The following is a 13,909-nucleotide window of genomic DNA, read 5'->3' as shown; positions in this document are numbered from 1 at the left end:
GCTCAGCCTGCCGCCCGCAACCCGAATAAGGCCTGAAGCATTCCTGCGCTTTTGCGGCCAGCTCCCAAAAAAGCGAGTTGAAAAATGGAGCTCAGGGGCACTGCAATTCCCAAACCTGCAGAGTTATAGATGATAACTCTCGTCCACAAATATATTCAGGGAAGGCAACGAAGAGGATTTGAAAGCAAGGCAGAAGTTCAGGAAACAGATTTCAGGAGGTAGATTCGAATCGCCTTTAAAGCACAGGAAAAGCGGCAAAACCTCGACAATGATGCCCTTGGCCATAAAGGGCGCATGCGTTTTTTCCTGAATATATTCAGGAAAAAACACATGCGCCCTTTTTGGCCAACCAAGCAACCTGGAAAGGCAAATCAGCGCTACAAAGAAGTCTCACTTCGTATCGGTCAAAAGGGCCATGCTGAATAAAGGGTCAAAACCAGAAATGCAGGACAGGCCATGGAGAAACGGGAGCCTTGCTACGCTGATGGGCGGGATGTAAATTGCCAACAGCCACTCTGGAGAAGTGTACGGTGTGTCCTGAAACATCTAAAAAACACAGCTTAGAGAGCATAGGGCACTTCCACTCATGGGCGTATACATTGGGAAAACTAAAAATCAGCAAGACACAGGAACACCAAAGTTTAGGGCTGCTCTGTTGACAAGAACCTCCACTTCGTGACACCTTAAATATCCCAGGAAAGAGAAAAATGGATAAAGAAGTTGTGGTCCTTATGTACAAAGGAATATCACTCAGCCATGAAATCAACGTCATAAGGCTAGTAGCAGCATGATGAGTGGATTTAGGTACAACGATTCTAAGTGAAATAAGTCACACAGAAAAAGACACTTGCCATAAGATATCACTTATAGAGGGAATGGAAAAACCGCTACACTTGAACTGAATTACAAAACAGAACAGAGTCACACGTTTAGAAAACACACTATAGCTGCTTAAAGGGAAAGGCGAGGTGGGGTGATGCCTAAAACAAGGGTTTCAAATTAGCTCAGATACCGTTCCATAAACCCAATATGTAATAGAGAAGACCTACTCCTTGCTCAGTGAACTGGACTCAACACCCCCTATTCACCGCCCAAGAATATATCTGACTTGTAAGAATCTTAAAACCTATGTATTGATATCTCTCTGTAAGTGAGTCAAGTGGGTGCAAAGCGGCATAAAGACAGCAGTGAAAAGCAGCTAAACCCCATTATAAAAATCAATTACTTTTAAAAACCCGTGAAACAAAGAGAGTGAAAGAGAGAGAAATTCTGACAAAATTCGTTCAGGGGCTGTGATGCCACCTGGATTGACCATATCTAGACCCGCAGCTGATCGAGACATAAGGGTGGACACTTGGGGCTGAGAGGTTTGGTGAGGTTGGGTGAGCAAACTCAGACCCTTTGAAGTAATACTGCCTGGTACCCATCCCATGGGTCCCAAATCTCCAGGTTCAAGGGCATCTGCCTACATCGAAAACATGCATGAGAAACCCAGAAGATGGTACACCGAGTGATCGGGAAAGGTTTCTAAAACGCACCTCATTTCTCATCTCCTTGTGCTCGGGTTCGCCATTCCAGCCGCTTTACTAGCAATCTCCCTCCTTGGAGAATCAGCAGCTTTAACCTCCTGTTCCATACAGGTTGCAATTTGTCCTGAGGGTGAACGGGAAGAGGGGGAACCAATGAGAGACTAGCCCTAGGTGTTGGGACAGGCACAGGTCACTCTATTTTCCCATCAGGAAGAAGAATTAACCACAGGCTCAGTCTGCCGCCCGGAAGCAGAATAGGGCCTAAAGCAATCCTGCGCTTTTGCGGCCAGCTCCCAAGAGAGCGAGTTGAAAAATGGAGCTCAGGGGCACTGCAATTCACAAACCTGCAGAATTATAAATGATAACTCTCGTCTACAAATATATTGAGGGAAGGCAACGAAGAGGATTTGAAAGCAAGGCAGAATTGCAGGAAACAGATTTCAGGAGGCAGATTCGAATCGCCTTTAAAGCACAGGAAAAGCGGCAAAACCTCGACAATGATGCCCTTGGCCAAAAAGGGCGTATGCGTTTTTTTCCTGAATATATTCAGGAAAAAACGCATACGCCCTTTTTGGCCAACCAAGCAACCTGGAAAGGCAAATCAGCGCTACAAAGAAGTCTCGCTTCCCATCGGTCAAAGGGGCCATGCTGAATAAAGTGTCAAAACCAGAAATGCAGGACAGGCCACGGAGAAACGGGAGCCTTGCTACGCTGATGGGCGGGATGTAAATTGCCAACAGCCACTCTGGAGAAGTGTACGGTGTGTCCTGAAACATTTACAAAACTCAGCTTAGAGAGCATAGGGCACTTCCACTCATGGGCGTATAAATTGGGAAAACTAAAAATCAGCAAGGCACAAGCACCCCAAAGTTTAGGGCTGCTCTGTTGACAAGAACCTCCACTTCGTTACACCTTAAATATCCCACGAAAGAGAAAAATGGATAAAGAAGTTGTGGTCCTTATGTACAATGGAATATCACTCAGCCATGAAATCAACGTCATAAGGCTAGTAGCAGCATGATGAGTGTATTTAGGTACGACGATTCTAAGTGAAATAAGTCACACAGAAAAAGACACTTATCATAAGATATCACTTATAGAGGGAATGTAAAAACCGCTACCCTTGAACTGAATTACAAAACAGAACAGAGTCACACGGTTAGAAAACACACTATGGCTGCCTAACGGGAAAGGTGAGGTGGGGTGATGCATAAAACAAGGGTTTCAAATTAGCTCAGATACCGTTCCATAAACCCAATATGTAATAGACAAGACCTACTCCTTGTTCAGGGCACTGGACCCAACACCCCCTATTCACCGCCCAAGAATATATCTGACTAGTAAGAATCTTAAAACCTAGGTATTGATATCTCTCTGTAAGTGAGACAAGTGGGTGTAAAGCTGCATAAACACAGCAGTGAAAAGCAGCTAAACCCCATTATAAAACTCAATTAATTTTAAAAACCCGTGAAACAAAGACAGTGAAAGACAGAGAAATTCTTACAAAATTCGTTCAGGGGCTGTGATGCCACCTGGATTGACCATATCTAGACCTGCAGCTGATTGAGACATAAGGGTGGACACTCTTGGGGCTGAGAGGTTTGGTGAGGTTGGGTAACCAAACGCAGACGCTTTAAAGTAATACTGCGTGGTACCCATCCCATGGGTCCCAAATCTCCAGGTTCAAGGGCATCTGCCTACATCGAAAACATGCATGAGAAACCCAGAAGATGGTACATCGAGTGATCGGGAAAAGTTTCTAAAACGCACCTCATTTCTCATCTGCTTGTGCTTGGGTTCGCCATTCCAGCCACTTTACTAGCAATCTCCCTCCTTGGAGAATAAGCAGCTTTAACCTCCTGTTCCGTACAGGTTGCAATTTGTCCTAAGGATGAACGGGAAGAGGGGGAACCAATGGGAGACTAGCTCTAGGTGTTGGGACAGGCACAGGTCACTCTATTTTCCCATCAGGAAGAAGAATTAACCACAGGCTCAGTCTGCCTCCCGGAAGCAGAATAGGGCCTAAAGCAATCCTGCGCTTTTGCGGCCAGCTCCCAAGAGAGCGAGTTGAAAAATGGAGCTCAGGGGCACTGCAATTCACAAACCTGCAGAATTATAAATGATAACTCTCGTCTACAAATATATTGAGGGAAGGCAACAAAGAGGATTTGAAAGCAAGGCAGAATTGCAGGAAACAGATTTCAGGAGGCAGATTCGAATCGCCTTTAAAGCACAGGAAAAGCGGCAAAACCTCGACAATGATGCCCTTGGCCAAAAAGGGCGTATGCGTTTTTTCCTGAATATATTCAGGAAAAAACGCATACGCCCTTTTTGGCCAACCAAGCAACCTGGAAAGGCAAATCAGCGCTACAAAGAAGTCTCGCTTCCCATCGGTCAAAAGGGCCATGCTGAATAAAGTGTCAAAACCAGAAATGCAGGACAGGCCACGGAGAAACGGGAGCCTTGCTACGCTGATGGGCGGGATGTAAATTGCCAACAGCCACTCTGGAGAAGTGTACGGTGTGTCCTGAAACATTTACAAAACTCAGCTTAGAGAGCATAGGGCACTTCCACTCATGGGCGTATAAATTGGGAAAACTAAAAATCAGCAAGACACAAGCACCCCAAAGTTTAGGGCTGCTCTGTTGACAAGAACCTCCACTTCGTTACACATTAAATATCGCAGGAAAGGGAAAAATGGATAAAGAAGTTGGGGTCCTTATGTACAATGGAATATCACTCAGCCATGAAATCAACGTCATAAGGCTAGTAGCAGCATGATGAGTGGATTTAGGTACGACGATTCTAAGTGAAATAAGTCACACAGAAAAAGACACTTATCGTAAGATATCACCTATAGAGGGAATGTAAAAACCGCTACCCTTGAACTGAATTACAAAACAGAACAGAGTCACACGTTTAGAAAACACACTATGGCTGCCTAACGGGAAAGGTGAGGTGGGGTGATGCCTAAAACAAGGGTTTCAAATTAGCTCAGATACCGTTCCATAAACCCAATACGTAATAGACAAGACGTACTCCTTGCTCAGGGAACTGGACTCAACACCCCCTATTCACCGCCCAAGAATATATCTGACTTGTAAGAATCTTAAAACCTATGTATTGATATCTCTCTGTAAGTGAGTCAAGTGGGTGTAAAGCGGCATAAAGACAGCAGTGAAAAGCAGCTAAACCCCATTATAAAAATCAATTATTTTTAAAAACCCGTGAAACAAAGACAGTGAAAGAGAGAGAAATTCTGACAAAATTCGTTCAGGGGCTGTGATGCCACCTGGATTGACCATATCTAGACCCGCAGCTGATCGAGACATAAGGGTGGACACTTGGGGCTGAGAGGTTTGGTGAGGTTGGGTGAGCAAACTCAGACCCTTTGAAGTAATACTGCCTGGTACCCATCCCATGGGTCCCAAATCTCCAGGTTCAAGGGCATCTGCCTACATCGAAAACATGCATGAGAAACCCAGAAGATGGTACACCGAGTGATCGGGAAAGGTTTCTAAAACACACCTCATTTCTCATCTCCTTGTGCTCGGGTTCGCCACTCCAGCCGCTTTACTAGCAATCTCCCTCCTTGGAGAATCAGCACCTTTAACCTCCTGTTCCATACAGGTTGCAATTTGTCCTGAGGGTGAACGGGAAGAGGGGGAACCAATGAGAGACTAGCCCTAGGTGTTGGGACAGGCACAGGTCACTCTATTTTCCCATCAGGAAGAAGAATTAACCACAGGCTCAGTCTGCCGCCCGGAAGCAGAATAGGGCCTAAAGCAATCCTGCGCTTTTGCGGCCAGCTCCCAAGAGAGCGAGTTGAAAAATGGAGCTCAGGGGCACTGCAATTCACAAACCTGCAGACTTATAAATGATAACTCTCGTCTACAAATATATTGAGGGTAGGCAACAAAGAGGATTTGAAAGCAAGGCAGAATTGCAGGAAACAGATTTCAGGAGGCAGATTCGAATCGCCTTTAAAGCACAGGAAAAGCGGCAAAACCTCGACAATGATGCCCTTGGCCAAAAAGGGCGTATGCATTTTTTTCCTGAATATATTCAGGAAAAAACGCATACGCCCTTTTTGGCCAACCAAGCAACCTGGAAAGGCAAATCAGCGCTACAAAGAAGTCTCGCTTCCCATCGGTCAAAAGGGCCATGCTGAATAAAGTGTCAAAACCAGAAATGCAGGACAGGCCACGGAGAAACGGGAGCCTTGCTACGCTGATGGGCGGGATGTAAATTGCCAACAGCCACTCTGGAGAAGTGTACGGTGTGTCCTGAAACATTTACAAAACTCAGCTTAGAGAGCATAGGGCACTTCCACTCATGGGCGTATAAATTGGGAAAACTAAAAATCAGCAAGGCACAAGCACCCCAAAGTTTAGGGCTGCTCTGTTGACAAGAACCTCCACTTCGTTACACCTTAAATATCCCACGAAAGAGAAAAATGGATAAAGAAGTTGTGGTCCTTATGTACAATGGAATATCACTCAGCCATGAAATCAACGTCATAAGGCTAGTAGCAGCATGATGAGTGTATTTAGGTACGACGATTCTAAGTGAAATAAGTCACACAGAAAAAGACACTTATCATAAGATATCACTTATAGAGGGAATGTAAAAACCGCTACCCTTGAACTGAATTACAAAACAGAACAGAGTCACACGGTTAGAAAACACACTATGGCTGCCTAACGGGAAAGGTGAGGTGGGGTGATGCCTAAAACAAGGGTTTCAAATTAGCTCAGATACCGTTCCATAAACCCAATATGTAATAGACAAGACCTACTCCTTGTTCAGGGCACTGGACTCAACACCCCCTATTCACCGCCCAAGAATATATCTGACTAGTAAGAATCTTAAAACCTAGGTATTGATATCTCTCTGTAAGTGAGACAATTGGGTGTAAAGCTGCATAAACACAGCAGTGAAAAGCAGCTAAACCCCATTATAAAACTCAATTAATTTTAAAAACCCGTGAAACAAAGACAGTGAAAGACAGAGAAATTCTTACAAAATTCGTTCAGGGGCTGTGATGCCACCTGGATTGACCATATCTAGACCTGCAGCTGATTGAGACATAAGGGTGGACACTCTTGGGGCTGAGAGGTTTGGTGAGGTTGGGTAACCAAACGCAGACGCTTTAAAGTAATACTGCGTGGTACCCATCCCATGGGTCCCAAATCTCCAGGTTCAAGGGCATCTGCCTACATCGAAAACATGCATGAGAAACCCAGAAGATGGTACATCGAGTGATCGGGAAAAGTTTCTAAAACGCACCTCATTTCTCATCTGCTTGTGCTTGGGTTCGCCATTCCAGCCGCTTTACTAGCAATCTCCCTCCTTGGAGAATAAGCAGCTTTAACCTCCTGTTCCGTACAGGTTGCAATTTGTCCTAAGGATGAACGGGAAGAGGGGGAACCAATGGGAGACTAGCTCTAGGTGTTGGGACAGGCACAGGTCACTCTATTTTCCCATCAGGAAGAAGAATTAACCACAGGCTCAGTCTGCCTCCCGGAAGCAGAATAGGGCCTAAAGCAATCCTGCGCTTTTGCGGCCAGCTCCCAAGAGAGCGAGTTGAAAAATGGAGCTCAGGGGCACTGCAATTCACAAACCTGCAGAATTATAAATGATAACTCTCGTCTACAAATATATTGAGGGAAGGCAACAAAGAGGATTTGAAAGCAAGGCAGAATTGCAGGAAACAGATTTCAGGAGGCAGATTCGAATCGCCTTTAAATCACAGGAAAAGCGGCAAAACCTCGACAATGATGCCCTTGGCCAAAAAGGGCGTATGCGTTTTTTCCTGAATATATTCAGGAAAAAACGCATACGCCCTTTTTGGCCAACCAAGCAACCTGGAAAGGCAAATCAGCGCTACAAAGAAGTCTCGCATCCCATCGGTCAAAAGGGCCATGCTGAATAAAGTGTCAAAACCAGAAATGCAGGACAGGCCACGGAGAAACGGGAGCCTTGCTACGCTGATGGGCGGGATGTAAATTGCCAACAGCCACTCTGGAGAAGTGTACGGTGTGTCCTGAAACATTCACAAAACTCAGCTTAGAGAGCATAGGGCACTTCCACTCATGGGCGTATAAATTGGGAAAACTAAAAATCAGCAAGACACAAGCACCCCAAAGTTTAGGGCTGCTCTGTTGACAAGAACCTCCACTTCGTTACACCTTAAATATCCCAGGAAAGGGAAAAATGGATAAAGAAGTTGGGGTCCTTATGTACAATGGAATATCACTCAGCCATGAAATCAACGTCATAAGGCTAGTAGCAGCATGATGAGTGGATTTAGGTACGACGATTCTAAGTGAAATAAGTCACACAGAAAAAGACACTTATCGTAAGATATCACCTATAGAGGGAATGTAAAAACCGCTACCCTTGAACTGAATTACAAAACAGAACAGAGTCACACGTTTAGAAAACACACTATGGCTGCCTAACGGGAAAGGTGAGGTGGGGTGATGCCTAAAACAAGGGTTTCAAATTAGCTCAGATACCGTTCCATAAACCCAATACGTAATAGACAAGACGTACTCCTTGCTCAGGGAACTGGACTCAACACCCCCTATTCACCGCCCAAGAATATATCTGACTTGTAAGAATCTTAAAACCTATGTATTGATATCTCTCTGTAAGTGAGTCAAGTGGGTGTAAAGCGGCATAAAGACAGCAGTGAAAAGCAGCTAAACCCCATTATAAAAATCAATTACTTTTAAAAACCCGTGAAACAAAGACAGTGAAAGAGAGAGAAATTCTGACAAAATTCGTTCAGGGGCTGTGATGCCACCTGGATTGACCATATCTAGACCCGCAGCTGATCGAGACATAAGGGTGGACACTTGGGGCTGAGAGGTTTGGTGAGGTTGGGTGAGCAAACTCAGACCCTTTGAAGTAATACTGCCTGGTACCCATCCCATGGGTCCCAAATCTCCAGGTTCAAGGGCATCTGCCTACATCGAAAACATGCATGAGAAACCCAGAAGATGGTACACCGAGTGATCGGGAAAGGTTTCTAAAACGCACCTCATTTCTCATCTCCTTGTGCTCGGGTTCGCCATTCCAGCCGCTTTACTAGCAATCTCCCTCCTTGGAGAATCAGCACCTTTAACCTCCTGTTCCATACATGTTGCAATTTGTCCTGAGGGTGAACGGGAAGAGGGGGAACCAATGAGAGACTAGCCCTAGGTGTTGGGACAGGCACAGGTCACTCTATTTTCCCATCAGGAAGAAGAATTAACCACAGGCTCAGTCTGCCGCCCGGAAGCAGAATAGGGCCTAAAGCAATCCTGCGCTTTTGCGGCCAGCTCCCAAGAGAGCGAGTTGAAAAATGGAGCTCAGGGGCACTGCAATTCACAAACCTGCAGAATTATAAATGATAACTCTCGTCTACAAATATATTGAGGGAAGGCAACGAAGAGGATTTGAAAGCAAGGCAGAATTGCAGGAAACAGATTTCAGGAGGCAGATTCGAATCGCCTTTAAAGCACAGGAAAAGCGGCAAAACCTCGACAATGATGCCCTTGGCCAAAAAGGGCGTATGCGTTTTTTCCTGAATATATTCAGTAAAAAACGCATACGCCCTTTTTGGCCAACCAAGCAACCTGGAAAGGCAAATCAGCGCTACCAAGAAGTCTCGCTTCGCATCGGTCAAAAGGGCCATGCTGAATAAAGTGTCAAAACCAGAAATGCAAGACAGGCCACGGAGAAACGGGAGCCTTGCTACGCTGATGGGCGGGATGTAAATTGCCAACAGCCACTCTGGAGAAGTGTACGGTGTGTCCTGAAACATTTACAAAACTCAGCTTAGAGAGCATAGGGCACTTCCACTCATAGGCGTATAAATTGGGAAAACTAAAAATCAGCAAGGCACAAGCACCCCAAAGTTTAGGGCTGCTCTGTTGACAAGAACCTCCACTTCGTTATACCTTAAATATCCCACGAAAGCGAAAAATGGATAAAGAAGTTGGGGTCCTTATGTACAATGGAATATCACTCAGCCATGAAATCAACGTCATAAGGCTAGTAGCAGCATGATGAGTGGATTTAGGTACGACGATTCTAAGTGAAATAATTCACACAGAAAAAGACACTTATCGTAAGATATCACCTATAGAGGGAATGTAAAAACCGCTACCCTTGAACTGAATTACAAAACAGAACAGAGTCACACGTTTAGAAAACACACTATGGCTGCCTAACGGGAAAGGTGAGGTGGGGTGATGCCTAAAACAAGGGTTTCAAATTAGCTCAGATACCGTTCCATAAACCCAATATGTAATAGACAAGACGTACTCCTTGCTCAGGGAACTGGACTCAACACCCCCTATTCACCGCCCAAGAATATATCTGACTTGTAAGAATCTTAAAACCTATGTATTGATATCTCTCTGTAAGTGAGTCAAGTGGGTGTAAAGCGGCATAAAGACAGCAGTGAAAAGCAGCTAAACCCCATTATAAAAATCAATTACTTTTAAAAACCCGTGAAACAAAGACAGTGAAAGAGAGAGAAATTCTGACAAAATTCGTTCAGGGGCTGTGATGCCACCTGGATTGACCATATCTAGACCCGCAGCTGATCGAGACATAAGGGTGGATACTTGGGGCTGAGAGGTTTGGTGAGGTTGGGTGAGCAAACTCAGACCCTTTGAAGTAATACTGCCTGGTACCCATCCCATGGGTCCCAAATCTCCAGGTTAAAGGGCATCTGCCTACATCGAAAACATGCATGAGAAACCCAGAAGATGGTACACCGAGTGATCGGGAAAGGTTTCTAAAACGCACCTCATTTCTCATCTCCTTGTGCTCGGGTTCGCCATTCCAGCCGCTTTACTAGCAATCTCCCTCTTTGGAGAATCAGCAGCTTTAACCTCCTGTTCCGTACAGGTTGCAATTTGTCCTGAGGATGAACGGGAAGAGGGGGAACCATTGGGAGACTAGCTCTAGGTGTTGGGGCAGGCACAGGTCACTCTATTTTCCCATCAGGAAGAAGAATTAACCACAGGCTCAGCCTGCCGCCCGCAACCCGAATAAGGCCTGAAGCATTCCTGCGCTTTTGCGGCCAGCTCCCAAAAAAGCGAGTTGAAAAATGGAGCTCAGGGGCACTGCAATTCCCAAACCTGCAGAGTTATAGATGATAACTCTCGTCCACAAATATATTCAGGGAAGGCAACGAAGAGGATTTGAAAGCAAGGCAGAAGTGCAGGAAACAGATTTCAGGAGGTAGATTCGAATCGCCTTTAAAGCACAGGAAAAGCGGCAAAACCTCGACAATGATGCCCTTGGCCAAAAAGGGCGCATGCGTTTTTTCCTGAATATATTCAGGAAAAAACACATGCGCCCTTTTTGGCCAACCAAGCAACCTGGAAAGGCAAATCAGCGCTACAAAGAAGTCTCACTTCGTATCGGTCAAAAGGGCCATGCTGAATAAAGGGTCAAAACCAGAAATGCAGGACAGGCCATGGAGAAACGGGAGCCTTGCTACGCTGATGGGCGGGATGTAAATTGCCAACAGCCACTCTGGAGAAGTGTACGGTGTGTCCTGAAACATCTAAAAAACACAGCTTAGAGAGCATAGGGCACTTCCACTCATGGGCGTATACATTGGGAAAACTAAAAATCAGCAAGACACAGGAACCCCAAAGTTTAGGGCTGCTCTGTTGACAAGAACCTCCACTTCGTGACACCTTAAATATCCCAGGAAAGAGAAAAATGGATAAAGAAGTTGTGGTCCTTATGTACAAAGGAATATCACTCAGCCATGAAATCAACGTCATAAGGCTAGTAGCAGCATGATGAGTGGATTTAGGTACAACGATTCTAAGTGAAATAAGTCACACAGAAAAAGACACTTGCCATAAGATATCACTTATAGAGGGAATGGAAAAACCGCTACACTTGAACTGAATTACAAAACAGAACAGAGTCACACGTTTAGAAAACACACTATAGCTGCTTAACGGGAAAGGCGAGGTGGGGTGATGCCTAAAACAAGGGTTTCAAATTAGCTCAGATACCGTTCCATAAACCCAATATGTAATAGACAAGACCTACTCCTTGCTCAGTGAGCTGGACTCAACACCCCCTATTCACCGCCAAAGAATATATCTGACTAGTAAGAATCTTAAAACCTATGTATTGATATCTCTCTGTAAGTGAGTCAAGTGGGTGTAAAGCGGCATAAAGACAGCAGTGAAAAGCAGCTAAACCCCATTATAAAAATCAATTACTTTTAAAAACCCGTGAAACAAAGAGAGTGAAAGAGAGAGAAATTCTGACAAAATTCGTTCAGGGGGTGTGATGCCACCTGGATTGACCATATCTAGACCCGCAGCTGATCGAGACATAAGGGTGGACACTTGGGGCTGAGAGGTTTGGTGAGGTTGGGTGAGCAAACTCAGACCCTTTGAAGTAATACTGCCTGGTACCCATCCCATGGGTCCCAAATCTCCAGGTTCAAGGGCATCTGCCTACATCGAAAACATGCATGAGAAACCCAGAAGATGGTACACTGAGTGATCGGGAAAGGTTTCTAAAACGCACCTCATTTCTCATCTCCTTGTGCTCGGGTTCGCCATTCCAGCCGCTTTACTAGCAATCTCCCTCCTTGGAGAATCAGCAGCTTTAACCTCCTGTTCCATACAGGTTGCAATTTGTCCTGAGGGTGAACGGGAAGAGGGGGAACCAATGAGAGACTAGCCCTAGGTGTTGGGACAGGCACAGGTCACTCTATTTTCCCATCAGGAAGAAGAATTAACCACAGGCTCAGTCTGCCGCCCGGAAGCAGAATAGGGCCTAAAGCAATCCTGCGCTTTTGCGGCCAGCTCCCAAGAGAGCGAGTTGAAAAATGGAGCTCAGGGGCACTGCAATTCACAAACCTGCAGAATTATAAATGATAACTCTCGTCTACAAATATATTGAGGGAAGGCAACGAAGAGGATTTGAAAGCAAGGCAGAATTGCAGGAAACAGATTTCAGGAGGCAGATTCGAATCGCCTTTAAAGCACAGGAAAAGCGGCAAAACCTCGACAATGATGCCCTTGGCCAAAAAGGGCGTATGCGTTTTTTCCTGAATATATTCAGGAAAAAACGCATACGCCCTTTTTGGCCAAACAAGCAACCTGGAAAGGCAAATCAGCGCTACAAAGAAGTCTCGCTTCCCATCGGTCAAAAGGGCCATGCTGAATAAAGTGTCAAAACCAGAAATGCAGGACAGGCCACGGAGAAACGGGAGCCTTGCTACGCTGATGGGCGGGATGTAAATTGCCAACAGCCACTCTGGAGAAGTGTACGGTGTGTCCTGAAACATTTACAAAACTCAGCTTAGAGAGCATAGGGCACTTCCACTCATGGGCGTATAAATTGGGAAAACTAAAAATCAGCAAGGCACAAGCACCCCAAAGTTTAGGGCTGCTCTGTTGACAAGAACCTCCACTTCGTTACACCTTAAATATCCCACGAAAGAGAAAAATGGATAAAGAAGTTGTGGTCCTTATGTACAATGGAATATCACTCAGCCATGAAATCAACGTCATAAGGCTAGTAGCAGCATGATGAGTGTATTTAGGTACGACGATTCTAAGTGAAATAAGTCACACAGAAAAAGACACTTATCATAAGATATCACTTATAGAGGGAATGTAAAAACCGCTACCCTTGAACTGAATTACAAAACAGAACAGAGTCACACGGTTAGAAAACACACTATGGCTGCCTAACGGGAAAGGTGAGGTGGGGTGATGCCTAAAACAAGGGTTTCAAATTAGCTCAGATACCGTTCCATAAACCCAATATGTAATAGACAAGACCTACTCCTTGTTCAGGGCACTGGACTCAACACCCCCTATTCACCGCCCAAGAATATATCTGACTAGTAAGAATCTTAAAACCTAGGTATTGATATCTCTCTGTAAGTGAGACAAGTGGGTGTAAAGCTGCATAAACACAACAGTGAAAAGCAGCTAAACCCCATTATAAAACTCAATTAATTTTAAAAACCCGTGAAACAAAGACAGTGAAAGACAGAGAAATTCTTACAAAATTCGTTCAGGGGCTGTGATGCCACCTGGATTGACCATATCTAGACCTGCAGCTGATTGAGACATAAGGGTGGACACTCTTGGGGCTGAGAGGTTTGGTGAGGTTGGGTAACCAAACGCAGACGCTTTAAAGTAATACTGCGTGGTACCCATCCCATGGGTCCCAAATCTCCAGGTTCAAGGGCATCTGCCTACATCGAAAACATGCATGAGAAACCCAGAAGATGGTACATCGAGTGATCGGGAAAAGTTTCTAAAACGCACCTCATTTCTCATCTGCTTGTGCTTGGGTTCGCCATTCCAGCCGCTTTACTAGCAATC

Source organism: Eschrichtius robustus, chromosome 7 (genome assembly GCF_028021215.1).
Source record: "Eschrichtius robustus isolate mEscRob2 chromosome 7, mEscRob2.pri, whole genome shotgun sequence".
In the NCBI taxonomy this organism is placed as follows: domain Eukaryota; kingdom Metazoa; phylum Chordata; class Mammalia; order Artiodactyla; family Eschrichtiidae; genus Eschrichtius; species Eschrichtius robustus.
The sequence above is the reverse complement of the archived record's forward strand: the minus strand, read 5'-3'. Positions refer to the sequence as shown.